Genomic DNA, 21,573 nt, shown 5'->3' on the forward strand with positions numbered 1-21,573 from the left:
CAAGGATCGAATTTATGCCTTTTGCTTTGCCTAAATATGGTCTAAGAATTTATTCTAACTCTAAATGCGCAAAGAATCATACTTGTGCAATGCAGGGATGTATGGTTTTTTTGAAAGATGTTTTGAAAATTTCCAAGTATTCGGAGATGAACTTGAAGAAATGATTGAATCTAACTTTGAGATAGATCAGAGAAGTTCTAAGTCTTTGAAGTAATCAGAGTTGGAAGAATAAATCTTGATTTTGGGAAAGAGAATGATTTGCAGATGATAACAAGAGGAGATGAGGCTTCGAAGTCAGAAATGGACTTTGAAGTTGAACTTGGACTTTGAAATGAATACTTGAAATGGAATTGAACTTGAAGTTTGAACTTGGAATGGATCTGAGAAATCCAAATGGTATAGAAATGAATTTAGGAAATCCAGATATGATCTGTAAGTGGATTTAGATTTGAAATCTGGAAATAAAATGGAATTGGTTTTGAAAGTTGGAATTGAAAATAGAACTTGATTTGAAATCTGGATTTCAAGATGGAATTTGAATCCAAAGTCTGGATCTTTGAATCTGAAATCTGAATTGGATTCGAAATTTGAAATAGATTTTGGATCAGAGATCCAAGATGGAATTGAATTCTGGATCCTAAACTGGATTTGGATCTGAAGTCTAAGATCCAAAGTGTAATTGGATTCTGGACCCTAAAATGTATTTGGATCCGAAGTCTGAGATCCAAGATGGAAGTTGAGTTCTGGATCCTACAATGGAATTGGATCTGAAATCTGAGATCCAATATAGAATTGGGTTCTGGATCCTAAAATGGATTTGGATCTGAAGTCTGAGATCCGATATGAATGTTGAATCCTGGATCCTAAAATAGATTTGGATCTGAAGTCTGAGATCCAAAGTAGAATTGGGTTCTGGATCCTAGAATGAATTTGGATCTGAAGTCTGAGATTCAAAGTAGAATTGGGGTCTGGATCCTAGAATGGATTTGGATCTGAAGTCTGAGATCCAAAGTAGAATTGGGTTCTGGATCCTAGAATGGATTTGGATCTGAAGTCTGAGACCCAAAGTGAAGTTGGATTCTGAATCCTAAAATAGAATTTTGATCTGCAATCTAAGATCCAAAAAGTGGAGGTTTATATTTGAAAATTCGGATCTGAGAATGGGTTTTTGGATCTGAAGTCCGAGATCCAAAAGTGGAGATTGATACTTGGAAATCTGGATCCAAGTTGAGACTATGATATAACTTTGGATTTTTGGAATTTCAAATTTGATTTTGAGAATGAATTTCAAAGTCAAATTGGACTTTGAACTTGAATTTTGAATTTATAAAATGAATCAAGTTGAATTTTAAACTTTGAATTTGATTTCAAAGTTTTGGAAATGAGATAAAATTGAAATAGGAATTTGAAGAAGAGATATTCACAATCACTTGGATTTTAAAAGGAATTTTTGAAAATATTACGCAATTCTATCCTAAATGATGAAATGAATTTAAAGAATTTGAATTTGGAATTTGAAAAGCTATTCCATTCTTGAAATGAATTAAAAATGAGGTCGAAGACATAATACATCCTTGACTATGGTCATTGAATATATTATGTAATAACTACATTTAAATTCAAGTGAAGAATAAAATACATTTTGGTGCTTTTATAGAATTTAAAATGAAATTAACTCTCAATATACCCTGACTATGGCCATTGGTATATATTGAGTTAATTTTAGATTAAATTCTGATAAAAGAGGAGAATATTTACCGAAAATATGATGATTTTTGAAAAGGATCCAGTGTGGATCCAATGTTATTTTATAAAAGGTAAAAATGCTAAGTCTTGTTTACATCCCGATTATGGCCGTTGATGTAAATCATTAACTTAGAATTAATTACCTCTTATGAAATGGTGCACGTGTCATTCGTGTTTCACCATTGTGAGAATTTGAGAAATAAAGGCAAAAATGCATGAAAACAAGCAATTCATGATGTTTACAATGCTCATTCATTCTATCTAAGACAGAAAATATAAATTCTCATTAAGATCTAATTTATTACAAGGTTTACATACAAATCTCAAGTGATGATGCTCTCCTCATATTCCCTGCAAAATACTTGATTAATATGAAAATGGAAGGGAAATGACATATATCACATGGATATCTAAAAAAAAAATTGTTCATATACATAAGATGTAAATGATAGAAAGATAAAAAATATGGTATATATATGAAAGGGGAGATGAGCTAAGGGGTTATAGGTGATGGTTGAGGCAGACAGGTGTAACAGCTGAGGGTTTTGCTGTTATGTGATATAGCAATGGCATCAAGCAGAGTTGTTGTGACATGGAGATAGGAATAGAATGCTAAGATGGTAAGGTACCATTGTAGGTGTTGGGAGTGGGGTATGTGCTGAAAACATAAGGTGTGGTAAAAAAAATAAATGTTGTAAGGTTAAGTACAACAAGGGGTGCTAAGGTGATATAAGAGTGTGAGCTGGGAACGCTTACAGCCACGTAAAGTATGTGTTGTAAGTGTTTACAGCAACACAAGGGTTTTGTTGTAGGCATTTACAGCAAAACAAGGTGTTTGTTGTAAATACTTACAACAATACAGATCATTTGCTGTAAGTACTTAGGGTGGGTTGTGTAGTGTTAGGCCTAAATGACATGGTAAGTGCCATGAATGATGGTGAAGGTATTGCTGTGGATGCGATGAAATGATGAGATGAAGCAGCAGGTGACTGCTTATGCGCAGACACTTAGTCATGTAATGTGTCGTGAGAAATAATACCATGAACAAATGCAGGTGCAGCTGTGTGGTAGTGAAAGTGCTGATGTAACAAGGCTAAAGGGATGGTGATGATGAAATAATGTTGTATGTGAATAGTGCCTAAGAGATGCCAGCATAACAGGACCATGACCTTCATAAATAGTAAAAAAAAACTAGAATTGCTAATATATTTGAGCCAATTTGATCTTTTCACCCCTGCAACTTTGATCACATCTACCACAAATATCATAAGATTGCTGACAGCGCACCACAGATATATAGGCTTCCTCTGCTTCTTGATCAATCTCAGCAACACTATCTCCAATTTTTAGCTCAACTTTTTAACAGCTCTCCATCAATCCTCTCTACTTATGAGCATTTGGAAAAACAATTTGGATGGGTTTAACAGGTCTGGACCCATCATCTGAACTTATTCCCCCATCTTGAAATCCTCTAAGCAACTCCACGAATCTTCGGATTTCCAGAAGATGTATCAACATAAGATGAAATTAAGTGATAATGCTCCAAAACTCTAGGTAGAGAGTCTGATCCCTAATGACCAGAATTTTGCAGAAGAATGAAACTGGAGAGCTTTCAATTTTTTTTTTTAAATACCAAGGTTACAATCATAAAGCAAGATTTAGGCTATATGCAATCAAATACATCCTGATAAAGCCTGTATATAAATGAATCATTTTCGATAGTAGGTACATGAATGCACAATTCTGCAGAACCCAGAAAATCTTTAAATATCATATCATATGACTGCTAAAAGATGGCTTACTCCATAATAATCTTATATCAGTAAGTGTCATTAGAAATTGAACGTTACAGAGACTGCCTACGAATGTAAGATACATTTCAATCTCAGATGGTTAAAAACAACTGAGGTTACCATCCAATCTGTAAATAAAATTTAGATCTCCTGAGCTTCCTAGCAGCCTCTCACTAAGGTTCGGACCTATTGCCTGTGGGGAATCTGATGCAAAGATGACCTAAATGATGGGATGAAGGGTGGGGGTTCTTGAGCAGGATATAACTGAATCAATTCATGCGAATATAGTGAAAGCTTGATGACATAATGCAGGTCGGACCTGATGATCCGATGATGAAGGAATGGAATGATGCATGGTGAAGACTAAATTTCATAAGCAGAGGAAGGCCACTAATGAAATCAGTGAGATATTGGATAGTCATCGTGTTGATCGGGTGTTACCAAATGCAGGTGCATTGGAAGACCATAAACAGAATCGACTATTCTGGGTGTTTCTCATGGCTAAAATGGACAAGAAAGCAAGTAGGATGAAGCAAAATAATCCCTCTTGGTAAGAAAACTATAATAAGGTAAAGAAGCAACATCAATTTATGAAACATATTAGCACAGTGAGTTGGAGCAATTATAAACAATGAAATTTAAAGATGAAGGCAATGCACGACAAATGATACAAAATGCTTTGTATCAAGAAAGTTAATAAAAAAAATATACAAGCATGACGGCTATGAAACAGATCAAGGATTTCTGCAAAATGAACCCGATCTGATATTAGATTAGATCGGACGTCATGGTAGAAGTCTCCTTGAATGTAATATGAAGATGATTGGAATAAGCAAATTACATGAATGAAGGGAAAATAGAAATTAGGATACTGGAATAAAAATTTTAAAAAAAAGGCAAAAATGCATAAAATGATATTATGAGAAGGAATGTGTTATCTATAAAGGGGGAAAATAGAAATCTAACAGCATTGAAATGAATGTTGCATCGAGATATTGAAAATCGCCACATCAAATTCTGCTTGTTAGCTCGTCATGAATTGACTTTCACAGGGGCTCAACTTCATACCAGAGATTAATGACTATCAATTGAGGTTTTTGTTCAGCAATGACGCAACAGGGTGGATCTAAAGGATGATGCGGCAAAGAAAACTAAAAAAAAGAAAAGAAAAGAAAGGAAATGCTGATGTTAAATCGAAAGAGAAAGGAAGAAAACAAAATGACTAAAATGAAGCGATGATAATATGAAAGCAAGAAATCTTTTATTAAGAGAAGAGAGCATCATAGGCACAGAAAACCCAAATTCATATGAGAAATCAATGTATAGACATAAAGCCGTGAACCGATCGGGAAAATGAGATTGAAAGTAAAAAAAAAAAAGTATTGAATCTAATAACATGAACAAAACGAAAAATAAGCAAATTACGAAACAGAGAAATGTTGGAAATCATTTGTTCCCTTTTATATCGCATATTTACATAGATCAATACTTTCTATATGCAAGATCGATGCTAGGTAGATGCTTTAATGAGGACAAGAACAGGAAAACACAGAAATCCGAAAATAGCGGAGAGAAGTGGCCAAAGGTTCTTACCGAATCTTCCTGTGTTGCAGGAATTATGTTGAGAGACTAATGATTTTGGTTGATCTGATGGTCCTTCTTAGTTTTGCAGAAACTCTGAAGGAGGAAGGAGGATTTTCTTTGTTTTTGCAGAGTTGTGCGTAGTTGCTTGAAGTTCTGGAGGTTGAAAGTGACTCTGGTTCAGCCGATCGGGAGGAAGATCGAAAAGAAAAAGAATAGAGGAAAGGGGAAAGAGATCGAAAAGTGAGATCGATAATGGATGATGGGGTAAAAATGGATGCCCGAAGGAAGAAGAGGGATGCCCTCTTTAAAGAGAAGAAGGAAAATTCGAGAAGCCGTTTGTTGAAGATGAAAGGGGGGTGAATGTAGAGATTGTTGAAGATGAACGATGGAGAGAGGAGGAGAGAGGCGTGGAAGAGAATCCGTTAGAATTTTCCATTTTTTCATAAAAGAGGTCCCCTTTTAGAAAGACTTTTGAAAAGTGGTTTAAGATGAGGTTTTTGGTAAAATGGCTTCAAAAGCTTGAAAATCATTCGTTTTCCTTGTAGCTTTTCTCGATTTTTTTGGTTTTTTATGTTATTTTTCTATTTTTTTGTATTTTTAGAATAAAATTTCAAAGTTTATGAGAAAACAAAGATTAAAACTAATTTTTTGTGTTTTTGCAAAAATATTTACAAAAGGGAATTTTTCTGAGAATTTAAAAGCTATTTTGAGAAAATTTCTTCAGAAATGGGTTTGGATATAAATTTTGAAGAAATACGGATTTAAAGTACTGGATTCGGATCCAGAGTTGATTTTGAATATATCAATATGGAATTTAATTTCAAAAATCTGAAAAAATGACTTGATTTTCTCAGAAAAAGGGGTTAGGGGCAAAAGGGTCATTTTTACAAAACTTTGAAAATTTTGGAGTATTCACAGATGACCCTCTTTGCTACTAAGTCGGTTGAAAGCCGAGCTTAGTGGCAAAGATAACACTCCAAATTTTGAAAATGCCCCAGTCAGTAGAGCTGAACTGGGTGTGGAAGAATTATTTTGAAAATATGACTTCTCAGGCTTAGAACCTTATCCTGAATGGTTTTGGGGAGACGAAATCCTTGAAAATGATATGATTGAGTGGAAAATGAGGAAATCATGATGGGACTTTGAGTGGATATCCCGAAATGGTGGAATAAGAGTTTTGATCAAGCCTCATGGGTGAGACAAGATACGCTTTTTGGAATGATTCAGGTTTAGCCCTTAACCTGGATGAGACGAAAATATATCAAGATGAATTTTGAAATGAGGAAAGGAATACATGAGGACCTTGATGGGACATTTTTGGAAAATGCCTCATGAGATGAAGCTCAAGTGAAATCCTTTCTTTGGATGGATATACAAAGCATGGATTCCTCAATGGGAAGAGCCATGATGGGACTGGGAGAAATCATCTCGTTAAAACGATGAATTTTGTAGGAACAAGACTCAGGTTTAACCCAGACCTGCAAGGAAGATACCTCGCGAAGTGAGGTTTCGGGTTAACTTTTAACTTGAATAGGAAATCTACCATACGGGTTTCTCAAATGGAGAAATCATAACGGGACCTTCGGAATTTGGACGAACAAATCCGAAAGGGGTTTGCGAAAGGAAGAAGATAGGGTTCCCTAAAGCTTGGAAAAAGGAAATATTTTGGGCGTCTCATTTGCTGAGACTGAAATAGCTTTTTGAAATCAAATGACCTCTCGCAGAAAAATCAGGTTTTGACCCTTAACCTGAGTGGGAACACCATACGGAATCCTTGACTGAAGAAACCGCGATGGGACAAGAAGAGATACTTCAACTGAATGAGGCAACTCTTCTGGAAGATATAGACAATGCTAGGTTGCATCAAAAATGGATATTGAATGTTTATTTCATTTTTGGAATAACTAGAAAACTTTGCCAATAGGATAAAATTTATAGTTGATTCAAATGCTTGGAAATGTGCACGTATGTGCGAAGATATTCCCTCTTTTACCTAGAGTATTTCCTCCAATGAGGTTAACTCCTCAGTTCTAAGAGTCAGATTCAAATTTTTAGCGTTGATGATTTTCTTCAATGAAGCTATCAATTTCCCTGATATGAGAAGATAAGAAATATTCTCAATTTCATAAAAATAAGTATTGAGAAGATATTGATAAAAGAATTTTGCATGAGAAAAGATGACTTCTAGCAACTTTGGCAGTTTGATATCTGGGTGTTCTCCCATGATGATCCTTTTGCACTCTTTTTTAGTCACTGCACTTTCTCGGGCTTTTACATCATCCTTCATTTGGATGGGTCCTGACTTTTCTCTTTTTTTTTCAGGGAAGGGTACGTCACAAACTCCTTCATCTTGGAGATGTTCCGATCCTTCTTTTGTTTCAAGCATTATATAGGATCAAAGGGTCTTTAGATGATAGCAGAAATCAAATATCTTTTAGGGTTTGTCGGTAGGTTCATTGCACTCACCTTCATCTCGACGGTGATCCGAACTTTCCCTAGAAGGATCCTTCACAAACTCCTTTATCTCGAAGATGATCCAAATCTTCTTTGACCCCGGGGGTCTGCTCGCATATTTGTCTTCATCTTGACGACAGTTGAGAGATCCCTTTTGCGGATATTTGATTTGAAACTTTAAACGAATGAGAAGATATGGGTCGAGTGGATTCTTTCTATAGCTCAAGATATTTCCACTGCCTGATTGCCACAAAGTCATTTTAAAACATGCGCCATAGTCAAGATCAATATCAATTCGCTTCTGGCTTTTCAACATCATTAAAGATTTCTTTCATTGATCATATCGAGGACATTTCTTACATCCTTTTGGTTGATCAACAGAAAAAGATTTGAATTTTACCTCTTTTTCGCAAAAGGTTTCACCTTTTAAAAGGAAATACTGGAGGTAATCTGAGAAAATTCTTTTTGTGCAGTAAGAATATTTAGAATCAACAAATGCTTTTAGCAAATTGGCAAAGTTTTCATGAATTCTTTGTGAAATAATCACTCAATATAGATTTTGATGAGATCTTGAGTTGCAACCTTTTGATTTTAGAAATGCATGACCAGCAAAAGCTGGAACCTTTGAAATACATGACCAATAGAAGCTGGAATGTTTGAAATACATGACCAGTGAAAGCTGGAACATTTGAAATACCTGACCAGCGAAAGCTGGAACATTTGAAATGCATGACCAGCAAAAGATGGAACGTTTGAAATACATGACCAACGAGCGTTGATCTTTTGGAAATAACTGACCAGCGAAAGCTGGTACGTTTGAAATACTTGACCAGCAAAATGCTGGAACGTTTGAAATATCTGACCAGCGAAAGCTGGAACGTTTTGGAAATACATGACCAACGAGTGTTGGATCTTTTGAAATACCTGACCAGCGAGAAGCTGGAACGTTTGAAATACATAACCAACGAGTGTTGGATCTGACCAGCAAAAGCTGGAACGTTTGAAATACCTGACCAGCAAGAAGCTGGAATGTTTGAAATACATGCCCAACGAGTGTTGGATCTTTTGAAATACCTGACCAGCAAAAGCTGGAACGTTTGAAATACCTGACCAGCGAGAAGCTGGAACGTTTGAAATATATGACCAACGAGTGTTGGATCTGACCAGCAAAAAGCTGGAACGTTTGAAATACCTGACCAACAAGAAGCTGGAACATTTGAAATACATGCCCAATGAGTGTTGGATCTTTTGAAATACCTGACCAGCAAAAGCCGGTACATTTGAAATACCTGACCAGCGAGAAGCTGGAACGTTTGAAATATATGACCAACGAGTGTTGGATCTTTTTGAAAATACCTGACCAGCAAAAGGCTGGAACGTTTGAAATTCTTGACCAGCAAGAAGCTGGAACGTTTGAAATACCTGACCAGCAAGAAGCTGGAACGTTTGGAATACATGACCAACGGGTGTTGGATCTTTTTGGAAATACCTGACCAACAAAAGCTGGGGCGTTTGAAATACCTGACCAGCGAGAAGCTGGGACGTTTGAAATATATGACCAACGAGTGTTGGATCTTTTTGGAAATACCTGACCAGCAAAAGGCTGGAACGTTTGAAATACCTGACCAGCAAGAAGCTGGAACATTTGAAATACATCAAATTTTGGGAGATTTAAATCAGAACTTGAATTTTTGTGGAAGAAAAAGATTTTGATCAAAAGACTGAATGTAGAAAGTTATTGGTGCGAGGATCGGATCCTCCAAATGAGCTCAATATATGTTTGAAGATTTTGGGAAATACCCTAGTGCGAGGACTGGGTTGTAAAGATAAGCTAAACAAAGTGATTTTTTTAGAGAATAAAGATTATTTGGTAAAAATTAATGCACCATCATAGTTTAATTGCATGTGGTCGACTTTCAGGATTTTGTCCCCTTGTCCTGAACGGGGGGAAAATAGTAAAAGAATACCTCATTGAGAGGAAGCATCAGGTTTATCCCTTATCCTGAAAGGGTAATCTTTAAAGATAAAAGTAGATGAGATTTTAATAAGATTGAAAAATTTGTTAAAACTTGACAGAGATGAGCAATAGCTTGAAGAAAATTTGCTCAAACCAAAAGTGAATCAAATGAAATGAAAATAAAGATCACAAGATCAAATGAGAATTAACAAAATTTGAGGAAAAGATCTTTCGTCTAATCCTGCCTGCATATGATGAAAGAAGTCGTATGGGACTACTTTGATCGTCAGGAATCACCTCCCAGATATACTTACGCTTATGGCAAGCAGTTCAGGCTACTTGGCCCCTTCTTCTGCACGTACTATCATCCAGAGCGGTGTGTCAGGCAGTTCTCTCAGAGACAGAAGCGTGTAGAGATTCGTCCACTATCAGGGGTCTTGCTAGAGTTCGATCTCACATCGGATCAGTGGTCCGGAGCATACCATTCTGCCAGACATGGCTGGGATTCTTTTGTCACTCTCACTATTTTTCCTGGTCCTCGAGTGTCCTCTGATTATCAGGAGTGGTGGAAAATTGTTTCTCCCCCTCCCCTCTGTCAAGTGTATTATTAAAATCATATTTTCAATAAAATTCCTTTAATCTTCATTTCACTTTGGTTTGACGACCTCGCCTAGGTAACAAGGCATATTTTCAGTTGTTTATTTTGCAAAGAATAGCAGCACAATTGTCGTAACTCCAGCGACGACTCAATCCCTAGTAATGGGATACTATTTCAATTGTCTACCAAAATTCTCAACAAATATCTTCCTCTAAACCAAATTTCTTTCAAAAGCCTAATCATTAGTTCTACCTTGCAGAGAGCATCAGCAACATTCAGGAGAACATTTGTGATACTCGATGGTTTATACAAGATCCGGAAAGAAAACCTCATCAGTCGAAGGTGTGGCATACTCAGTCGCTTCAGAAGAGGAAATGGACTCACCCCGATCAGTCAGAAGTCAGGGTCAGCAAGCAGAGGATGATGTTGATCCCCAGATATATGTTATGTTCAAAGAGATGACCAAAATGTTGACAGAACAAGCTGAAGCTAGTAAAAAAAAGATCCAGGTCAAGCAGAGGGCAAAAGGCCGGTCAGCCAAGAAGGTCTTGAAACTATCCAAGAAACATATCCAACACGAGGATACATCTGATGAATCAGAATCAGTAGGAAACATATCCGACCACTGTTTCATCTTCAAAAACATTGTCCAAGATCATATCGACAAGGATCTCTTCATTGAAAATGAGAAATAGTACTGGTCAACTGTCTTATCCAAGTCTCAGCAGAAATCAAGCACTCGACAAGAGGTGCAACGTGGTGATTCGAACCAGGATCGCAAGATGGCCCCATTGGATCAAATATTCGAGACTTTTCTGGAATACATGCACACAAAAGATACAGTCGGGTCTCTGAAGGCTCACTCCACATTTTCTACCAACTCCACCAAAAATAGCAATGGACAAAACAAAAGAGGAGGTAGAAAAAAAAAATCATACTGGAGGCTCAGGAAATCCAAACCCAGAGATAAATGACCTCGCAAGTCGGAAGGATAAAATGGACAAGCAAGATGACAAGTCTTCCTCAAGTATCCAATTCGAATTAAAATTCCAAGGAAAACCAAAGCATGATGGTTGGGGATACGATCGCAATTTTACTCCCTTAGAACAGCCACTGGAGCAAGTTCTGGGATACATGATAGCCAAAAGGAAGGTTAGACTCCCCAAGATAGCAAATCCTCCTGTGACCATGGGAAGGTTTAAAGATCAGTTCTGCAAATTTCATCGGGCAATGGGTCACGATACCGAGCATTGTTTTGTCCTTAAAAATATTGTTTAAGACGGCATTGACAAGAATCTCCTCATTGGATATGAAAAGGAGGACCATTCATCTTGATCATGTTTCACCCCAATCATTCAAAAAATGGATAACACTAGCGCTTTCCCAATTTCTCATCTTGCTTTTATTATTTCAAAGGGATGATGTAATCCCGTCTGTCTTTCCCTTATTTGTTACCTTTCCTTCAATACATCAATAAAGTTGTCAATTTTTCTCGCAAGCTTGGTGCCATTTTTATTCTCCTCGGCAAAATGTTCTTTTATGAGGAATAACCTCTTCCGAGTCTCTTCTGAATCAATCAAAAGCCAGTTGTCGTGTCACATTCAGAGAGCGCTCTTCGAACATCAATCATTTATCCTTTTGTTCCAATTCTTCTTTCCCAGTTACACTGGGGCATTTTTAAATTTTCCATTTTATCTTCAAAACTTTCTGTATGCAGGCAGGATCAAACAAATCTCTCATTTTGCACGCATGTGCACCCATTTACATTCATTTGCATTTGCATGCATTCATTCGCATTCATCTGCATTCATCTACATCAATTTGCATTGAATTACCCATTCAGGATAAGGGATAAATCTTGAGGCCCCGACAGTTGTCCAAGTTGTCGTAAGGGTGAAGACTGGAAATCTTCCATCAAAATCAATTAGTAATTCTTCAAAATCCAGTGTTCGTGCTGGTAATTTTTTTTTAAAAAATTCAGTGTTCGTGCTGGTAAACTTTCAAAACCCAGTGCTTGTACTGGTAACCATTTAAAATCCAGTGCTCGTACTGGTAACCATTTAAAATCCAGTGCTAGTACTGGTAATCTTTCAACATCCAGTGCTCGTACTAGTAATCTTTGAAAATCCAATGCTCGTACTGGTAATTTTCCAAAATCCAGTGCTCGTACTGGTAATCTTCCAAAACCCGGTATTCGTACTGGTAATTTTTCAAAACATAATGCTAGTATTGGCACATTTTCAAAATCCGATGTTTGCACTGGTACACTTTAAAATTCAGTGTCCACTAATTTAGTTTTCCTCCGAGATTCGAGTTCCGACTCAAATTTCTTTTCCTTCTAACCGATTTAGTTTTCCTTTGGGATTCGAGTTCCGACTCGAATTTCTTTTCCTTCTAATTGATCTAGTTTTCCTCAGGAATTCGAGTTCCGACTCGAATTTCTTTTCCTTCTAACCGGTTTAGTTTTCCTTTGGGATTCGAGTTCCGACTCGAATTTCCTTTTCTTCTAATTGATCTAGTTTTTCACAGGAATTCGAGTTCCGACTCGAATTTCTTTTCCTTCTAACCGGTTTAGTTTTCCTTTGGGATTCGAGTTTCGACTCGAATTTCCTTTCCTTCTAATCGATCTAGTTTTCCTCAGGAATTCGAGCTCCGACTCGAATTTCTTTTCCTTCTAACCGGTTTAGTTTTCCTTTGGGATTCGAGTTCCGACTCGAATTTTCTTTCCTTCTAATTGATCTAGTTTTCCTGAGGAATTCGAGTTCCGACTCGAATTTCTTTTTCTTCTAACCGGTTTAGTTTTCCTTTGGGATTCGAGTTCCGACTCGAATTTCCTTTCCTTATAATTAATCTAGTTTTCCTCAGGAATTCGAGTTCCGACTCGAATTTCTTTTCCTTCTAACCGGTTTAGTTTCCCTTTGAGGTTCGAGTTCCGACTCGAATTTCCTTTCCTTACAATTAATCTAGTTTTCCTTAGAAATTCGAGTTCCGACTCGAATTTCTTTTCCTTCTAACCGGTTTAGTTTCCCTTTGAGGTTCGAGTTCCGACTCGAATTTCCTTTCCTTCTAATTGATCTAGTTTTCCTTCAGGAATTCGAGTTCCGACTCGAATTTTCTTTTCCTTCCAACCGGTCTAGTTTTCCTTTAGGATTCGAGTTCCGACTCGAATCTTCTTTCCTTCTAGTTGATCTAGTTTCCTTTGGGATTCAGGTTCCGACTCAAATTTCTTCTTCTTCCAAATTGATCTACCTTTCCTTCAGGATTCGAGTTCCGACTCGGATTTCTTTTCCTTCCATAATGGACCTGGTTTTCCTTCGAAGATTCGGGTTCCGACTCGAGTTTTCTTTTCCTTCAAAGATTCGGGTTCCGACTCGAGTTTCCTTTTCCTTCAGAGTTGGTCTAAAAAATTCAAGTTCCGACTTGAATTTTTTTTCAAATCCAATTCGCTTAGCTTTCCTTTACAAGTTTGAACTTCTACTCAAACTACCCTGCAAGTTGGTCTAGAAGATCCGAGTTACGACCCGAATTTTCTTTCAAAATCCAATTCATCTAGTTTTCCTTGAAGAGTTGAATTCTAATTCGAATCTTCCCTCAAAAACCCCAGTTTAACACCTAGTCCATTCCAAGCTCACAAGTTGGAATCATTCCTTCTTAAGCTACGATCCTTAGGTTGAATTCCTATGGAATTGATAGTTCGTAGGTCGAACCTCTGCGGAATCAATGTCGTTCTCGATAGAACCAATGTCGTTCTTAGGCTGAATCCCTATAGAACCCATGTCATTCTCAGTAAACCAATTCACAATTTCGACCTTTTTAGCCAATCAATTTCCAATTTCCAATTTTTAAATTCCCAATTTTCAGATTTCCAACTTTCAATTTCAAATACCAAATTTCAGAACCCAAATTTCAAAATTCCAATTTCCAAAATTTGACCCTTTTGAGTCACCCAATACCCAATTTCAATCATTTTCTCTTGCGAGAGACCCTTCTTATAGGGAGAGTTCGAGGGAGCTCGTTCTTTTCGCATGCTATCCAATTTGTTCACTTAACCCCTTTTCAGAGAGAGTTTGAAGGGACTCGTGTCTTTGTGAACCGTTTGCAAAACAAAATTCCAAATTTCACACAAGGAACCCTTTTTATAGGGAGAGACTCGACGGAGACTTGCTTTCCTTGTGGCCCCATAATTTCAGACTAGGCCATTTCATCATGAAGAACCCTCTTTTCAGGGAGAGTGTGATGAACTCGTTTCTTCATGACCAATTTACCAACCTCACCAATTCCGGCCCCCTTTCCATAAGAGAAGCCTAATGTTAGGAAGTTTTGACGAAAACTTAATTTCTCTTCGAAAGTTCGTTTTGCAAACACCTCTTCTTCAGGGAAGAGAGGAGTAATTCCCAATTCCAATTTCTGAATCTTCTCCTTTGGGGAAAGAAGAAGAGAATTTCTGTCACGGATGTGTTGCGTTGTGCTTCGAATGCTCGCTTTCACAAAGGATTTCAAGAAAAATTTCGCCAATTTGTCATTAAATATTTGTTGATTTCAAAAATCTTTATTGCACAAAATTATTACTTCAGAATACCCCCAGTATTACTTCTGAAAGGGCAATGCTTTCGCGAAAAAGGATTCAAAGTTCAAAATCTTTCTATTGGCCAACCAAAAGGATGAAGAATAAATCCGCGATATGGCCAACAAAGAGAATTCAATGTTGTTGCAAAGCCATGAGTGATTGATATTGATCGCAGTCAATGGCATATTTTTAAAGACCATTCTTGAAGAATAAAGCAGTCGAAATGTTCTGGGTGATACAAAAAAAAATCCACTCAATTTTCATATCTCCTCAATCACCTAAGCTGCAATTAAATATCTGCAAAAGGGATCTCTCAATTGTCATCAAGATGAAGGCGAATTAAGCGAGTCGACCCCCAGGGCCAAAGAAGATTTGGATCATCTCCAAGATGACGGAGTTTGTGACGGATCCTTCCAGGGAAAGTTCAGATCACCGTCGAGATGAAGGCGAGTGTGATGAGCCTACCGACAAACCCTAAAAGATATTTAATTTCTGCTATCATCAAGAGATTCCCAACCAATGAGCCAATAATCGTCAAGATAATCCCTGAGAGAAAAGAAGGATCGAAACATCTCTGAGATGAAGGAGTTTGTGACGTACCCTTCCAAAAAAAAAAGAGAGAGACAAGTCAGGACATCTCCAAAATGAAGGATGATGTAATTTCCGAAAAATCCAAGAGAGCTCCAATCTGCTAAAAAAAGAGTGCAGAAAGATCATCATGAGAAAAGAATCCCAGGATATCAGACTGCCAAATCTATCAAGAATCTTCTTTAATTTTGTGAAATTCTTTTATCAATATTCTTTCACTAATAGCTCTTGCAATATCAAGAATACTTTCTTTTCCGTCCATATCAAGGAAATTGATAGCTTCCTTGAAAGAAAGTCAATCGCAAGTAATTTGAATTTGAATTTTGATTCTACAGAGTTAAGCCCAGTCAGAGGTAATACTTCAGGTAGAAAAGAGGGAATACTTTCAAAACAATGTGCATCATTTTCAATTATTTTGAATCAACAACAATTTTCAACATTTTGACAATATTTTCTAGCTATCCTGGCGTAAGGCGAGAGCTTGAGGTTCATCTTTGGCGCATCCTGACACCATCCCTTTTAGGACTTGATAACAGGAGTTTTCAAGATTCTTTCCCTTCTTTGGTATACTCTGAGCGCACGAGCTCTCATATTCGCACACTTCCCTGTGTCCCCACTGTCCCACCATAGACAGTCCAATTTTGGCTTGAGGTTAAGCCACCAATTTCAGCAAAAGGCAATTTCAAAAGTTAATTAGTCTCAGCAATGAGGCACCCAAAATCAATCCCTTTTCAAGCTTTAGGGACACCAATTTCCTTCCTTTTGCAAAACCCCTATCGGATTCATTGTGCGGAAATCCGAAGGTTTCATCACGGTCTCTTCTTTCGAGGATTTCGTCCATTTTCTGCCCAATCGGGTTAAGGGTATAAACCTGGGCCTCCTTTGATGAGGTATTCCATTTTCTGCCCAATCAGGTTAAGGGTATAAACCTGAGCCTCATTTGATGAGGTATTCCATTTTCTGCCCAATCAGGTTAAGGGTATAAACCTGGGCCTCCTTTAATGAGGTATTCCATTTTCTGCCCAATCAGGTTAAGGGTATAAACCTGGGCCTCCTTTGATGAGGTATTCCATTTTCTGCCCAATCAGGTTAAGGGTATAAACCTGGGCCTCCTTTGATGAGGTATTCCATTTTTCAGCCCAATCAGGTTAAGGGTATAAACCTGGGCCTCCTTTGATGGGGTATTCCATTTTTCAGCCCAATCGGGTTAAGGATACAAACCTGAGCCTCCCTTGATGAGGTATTCCATTTTCAACCCGGCCAGGTTAAGGGTTAAGCCTGAGCTTCGTTCCATACGAGGTATTTCCCATCCCATCCAGGTTAAGGGCAAAACCTGAATCTCACTTCTTTTTGAAGTAAAATTTTTTCCTTATTCTCCATTTCATATCTACCACCATCACTTGAACTAATTCTTTTATACCCAGTTAGATTCATCTAACTGGGGCATTTTTATAATCCAAATTTGGTGTGTTTTCTTTGCCACTAAGCTCGGCTTTCAACCGTCTTAGTAGCAAAGAGGGGCATCTGTAAACACCCCAAATTTTCACCCTCATCTAGTGTTTGTCCATTTCATATGTAATTGCATATCACTGCATACGTTTTTGCATATCATTTCATCGCATTGCATAGCATTGCATGTCATTACATCTCATTTTTGAGATCCAGCACTCCTGTTTTCAAAACCTTCAATCCAGATTTGAGTTTTAAAACTTTTCTTTCAAAAACAATTTTAAAACCTGGGTTTTTATTCAACATTCTGTCATTTTCCAACCCCCGGGACCTTATATTTTGAAATACTTTCCTAGAAAACGATATGGATTCATTTCAAACTCAATTTCAATTGATTTTAATTCTCAGATGAGGCCCATTTAGGTGGTGTCGCTTCTGGATTCCTTCACTTATCAAAAATCTTAGAGTCCTAGTTGGATCAGGACTCTTTTTCCAGAGTCCAGTCGGATCAAAACTCTACTTTTTACTACCTTTTTACCTGTCTTTGAAGAAAACCTTTCAAAATCTTCTATTTTGGCCAAAATTTCAGAGTCCTAGTTGGATTAAGACTCTTCTTCAAGAGTCCAGTCGAATCAGGACTCTTCTTCAGAGTTTCAATTGGATTGGGACTCTAATCTTTTACAACTATTTTTATCCATTTTTAATCAAATCTTTCAAAATATTTCAAAATGAGTCAGAAACTCAGAGTTTTAGTCAAAACAGGACTCTATTCAGAGAGTCCTAGTTGGATCAGGACTCTGATCCTGATTTCAATTTTGAGAGAATCTTTCAGAAATCTTTCAATCTACCAAAACTATTACACTTTTATCAAAGAATTTTAAAATTCTGAGATTTTATCTCAGAGTCCTGATCAAATCAGGACTCTACCCCAGAGTTGTGATCGAAGTAGGACTCTATCCAAAATTGATGTTCTCGCTTCATTTTCACTGGTTTTCAAAAGCTTTGCCCAAATTTCATCATTTGCCTACCAGAAAAACCAAAATGCTTAGAGTTCTGATCGAATCAGGACTCTTTCTTAGAGTCCTAATCAGATCAGGACTCTGAACCAAAATTCAATTTTATCCTGTTTTTCAAAATTCTCTCATTTGATTTCTCAAAAAATCCAAAAATTAAAAGTCCTAGTTCAATCAGGACTCTGTCCTTAGAGTCTCAGTTGAATCAGAACTCTCTTCTATTTCAATATTTATTATTGTTTTCACTGTTTTGGCAAGTTCTTTCATTTGTTTTTTTCAGAAAAATACCAAAAAAATCTAGAGTTTCAGTCCGATCAGGACTCTGTCCCAGAGTCCTAGTCCAGTCAGGAGTCTGTTTTGAAGTCCGTTGTCATTTCCATTTTTTTATTTATTTCCATTTATTTTCAAAATTTAGGTCATTTTGTAGAGTCCAGTTAATCCATGACTCTAATTTAGAGTTCTGATCGAGTTAGGAGTCTAACCCTGACTGTATTTTCTGACTTGTTTCACCATTTTCGATGAAATCTTTTCAAAAATTTCTTTATTTGACTTTTAAAAACCAAAATCTCAGAGTCCTATAAATCCAGGACTCTAGCCCAGAGTTCCAGTTTGCTTAGAATTCTATTTTTAAAACTTTGAATTTCAACTGTTGATTTTAACCCTTTTTTAAAGCTATTTTTAGTATTTATTTCAAGTTTTTCAAAACTTCGATGTGGGGCCCACCCCATTGGCGCCGTATCTAGAGGAGTTCTGACTGAGTCAAGACTCTGTAACATTTCAAAACTTTCAATCTGAAAGTCTACTTTTGAATTTCTTTTCAAAAACCTCTCATTTTTAAGTTTTAAAATCATTTTTTGAAAATTCAAGTGGAGCCCACTCGGGGTGGAGCCCACTCGGGGTAGCGCCACATTTGAATAAGTCAAGGTTAGACTAGAGTTAGTCATTGTCCTACTTAGGTTAGGGGTTTAGAGGTGTCAAAATCAATTTTAAAAATCCATTTTATTTAAGTTTTAAACCATTGGTTTTTAAAGGTTTTAAATTCAAGTTTTAAAAACCAAATGTGGGTCCATACTAGTTGGTGTCACATTTGGACTTTTTAGGGTTTAATTAGGTATTAATTAGAGTTCATTTAGGGTTAGGAAACCACAAAAAATCGTTTTCCTTAGTGGATTTATTAGAAAGAGTCCTGAAAAAATGAAAAACCTCTTAATTAACCCTAATTAAGTGACTTTTTGAAAAACTATAAAAAGGGACCTAAGGGGGGTCAAAGAGGGGCTCTTTTTCTCTCAAATTTTCGTGGCTTCTCTCTCCACTGCAGCACCTCCACCTTCCTCCATTGCAGCTGCAGCCCCAAGGTGAGTTTATTTAATATTATTTTATTATTATTTTATTAGTTTTTATGATTTTTCAATAGATTTCACCATGGAAACTCTTGTGTTCATGGATTTAACCATGGATTTCATCCAAGAACCCCAAAATCGACCCAAGAAGATGATCTAACACAGTTTGAGGGTGATTTCAAGGATTCTAATCCATTAGAATCGATGAGAGGTACGTTTTTCATGTTCTTAACCGACGAAACGTGAGATTTACCCGTTAAATGGGTTAAATCCATGATTTCAAAGGTGAAAGCAAATTCCAGCCATGGATTCCCTGTATTTTATTTATTTCTTTGCTTATTCATGTTTATTACACGTTTTCCAGCATATAAATTATTTTTATTTTACTGTTTTAGTGTTTATTTTATTGTTTTTCATTAGTTAATGCATATTTCCTCAAGTTTCTTAGATTTCTGTGTGTTTTTAGTTTAGAACAGAAAAGAGCATGCTATTTCGGATTGAAATATGTGTTGTTAATTTCTGATTTTTTTATATGTGATGCATGAATATGTGATTAAAATACTGTAAAAAACTCAGAGATTTTGAATATCGGGAACCCTGTCAGAAAAATTAGACATCAAGTTGAGTTTTTAAAACTTTAAAATCGTTGTTAAAATCAAGAGGGTAACTTGCTGTGGTGATATTTTTCTCATCCTATATTCAATTTTAGATCTGTAAATTTCTATGTATTCATGTTTATTAGATCTGTCTACTGTGAAATTTTTAAAATTTTGTATTACTGTTTAGTATTTTTCCTCTGTCAGAGACTCTGATTTTCAATTTAAAACTCGTTAGGGTTTACCAAAACCCTAATCAGACTTGTGTTATTTATAAATCCTAAACTACTGATCTGATTCATGATCTGTAAAAAATGAGTATTATTATTTTTCTGTCAACTGTTTACTGTTAAAATCTCAGATATTTTGAATGGGCACTGCTATTTACCCCGGAATTTTCAATTGAAAGTATTAGTTAAGACCAAAGTTAAAATCAATATATTCAAGTCTGGATTGTCGGATGGGGATCTCCCTGGTTTTAAAGGCTTTTTCAAATCTGTAAAAAGGATAAGTTTTGTTTTCTTGTCTATTTGTTCTCTGTAAAATTTCATAGATTTCCATAGAGTTTTGACTTCTGGTTTGGGTCTTGGACTGAGACTGGTTGGTGAACTAGGTCAAAAATAGCATATTTTTAGGGTTTGATGCTATTTTTGGATTAATTTAATGCCAAAAAAATATTTTTATAATTCTAATTTGATATTAGGATTATAAAAAGTGCAGGTACCAATTTTGAGGATTTTTAGAATCCGTTTGATGTTTGAATGGCTTGAATTGCAAAACAGGGCACCCGAAGAATTCCAAAACACTGCAAAAATCACAAAATTTGTGATATTCTTGGATTTTCGTGTATAAGCATATATTTTTAGGGTTTAATCATATTCATATTAGGATCCTTTAGATTTAATTTGATGCTCATTTGATTTCATTTAGTGCATAAAACCTAAGTTTTACCAAAATATTTTCTAAAAAACCCTGATTTCAAGGCCATAGTCTTGCTATCGGGGACAATTTGGTCATTTGACCTCAATTTCGAAATCCCTAACCCTAATTTTTATATTTTTAATCATGTCAAATAATATTTAAGTTAATTTATCATTATTTGTATTTCAAAACTTGCATTTTTATCAAATATCTTTCTAAAAACCCTAATTTCAAGGCCATAGTCTTGTTATCAGGGGTATTTTGGTCATTTTGACCCCAATTTTGAAATTTCAAATTCCATTTTCATACTTATTCCATTTTATTTCATATTTTATCAATTTTGATTTAAAGGAATCATGGAAAAAGGCTTATGTCTAGCAAAATCCAGTAATTTCTAAATATTACTGGATAAACCTAGAAAAGCCAACATATTTTCATTAACCAAGTTTTCTAGTTTTGTAGGTACCTTGAAGATTTTATTTTTCTTGTATTTAAATTCAATAGTGATGTAAATTAAATTAAATTTGGAATAAGAATTTAAATTTCAGCTTAAACTAGGATTGCATTGCATATAGTTTAATTCTGCAAATATTAAATGTCTGATGAATGTATCATTCATGCACATTTTATTAATTCACTATGGTCTACACGAATGGCACATACACTAGCTTTTATGAAGTTTATAAACTTGGTGGAATTCGTATTTATGGTCATAGTCAGAATATGAATGATACCCAGATTTATGATCTTCACATTAGCCACATTCAGCCTACACTAGTGGGCTAACTTCAAAAATGCACTGCATTTTTCAAAAATACAAAAAGTATTTCTCAATTCCTCAAATCCATATTCATTCATTTCATGCATTTGCCAATTCCAATTCAAAACTCAATTCAAAGAAGTTCATTTTCTCAAAATTCTCTAAGTCTTATTCAAAAATCGATTTTCTCAAAATATTGATTTGCCA

Source organism: Nuphar pumila, chromosome 3 (genome assembly GCF_984573655.1).
Source record: "Nuphar pumila chromosome 3, dmNupPumi1.hap1.1, whole genome shotgun sequence".
Lineage (NCBI taxonomy): Eukaryota > Viridiplantae > Streptophyta > Magnoliopsida > Nymphaeales > Nymphaeaceae > Nuphar > Nuphar pumila.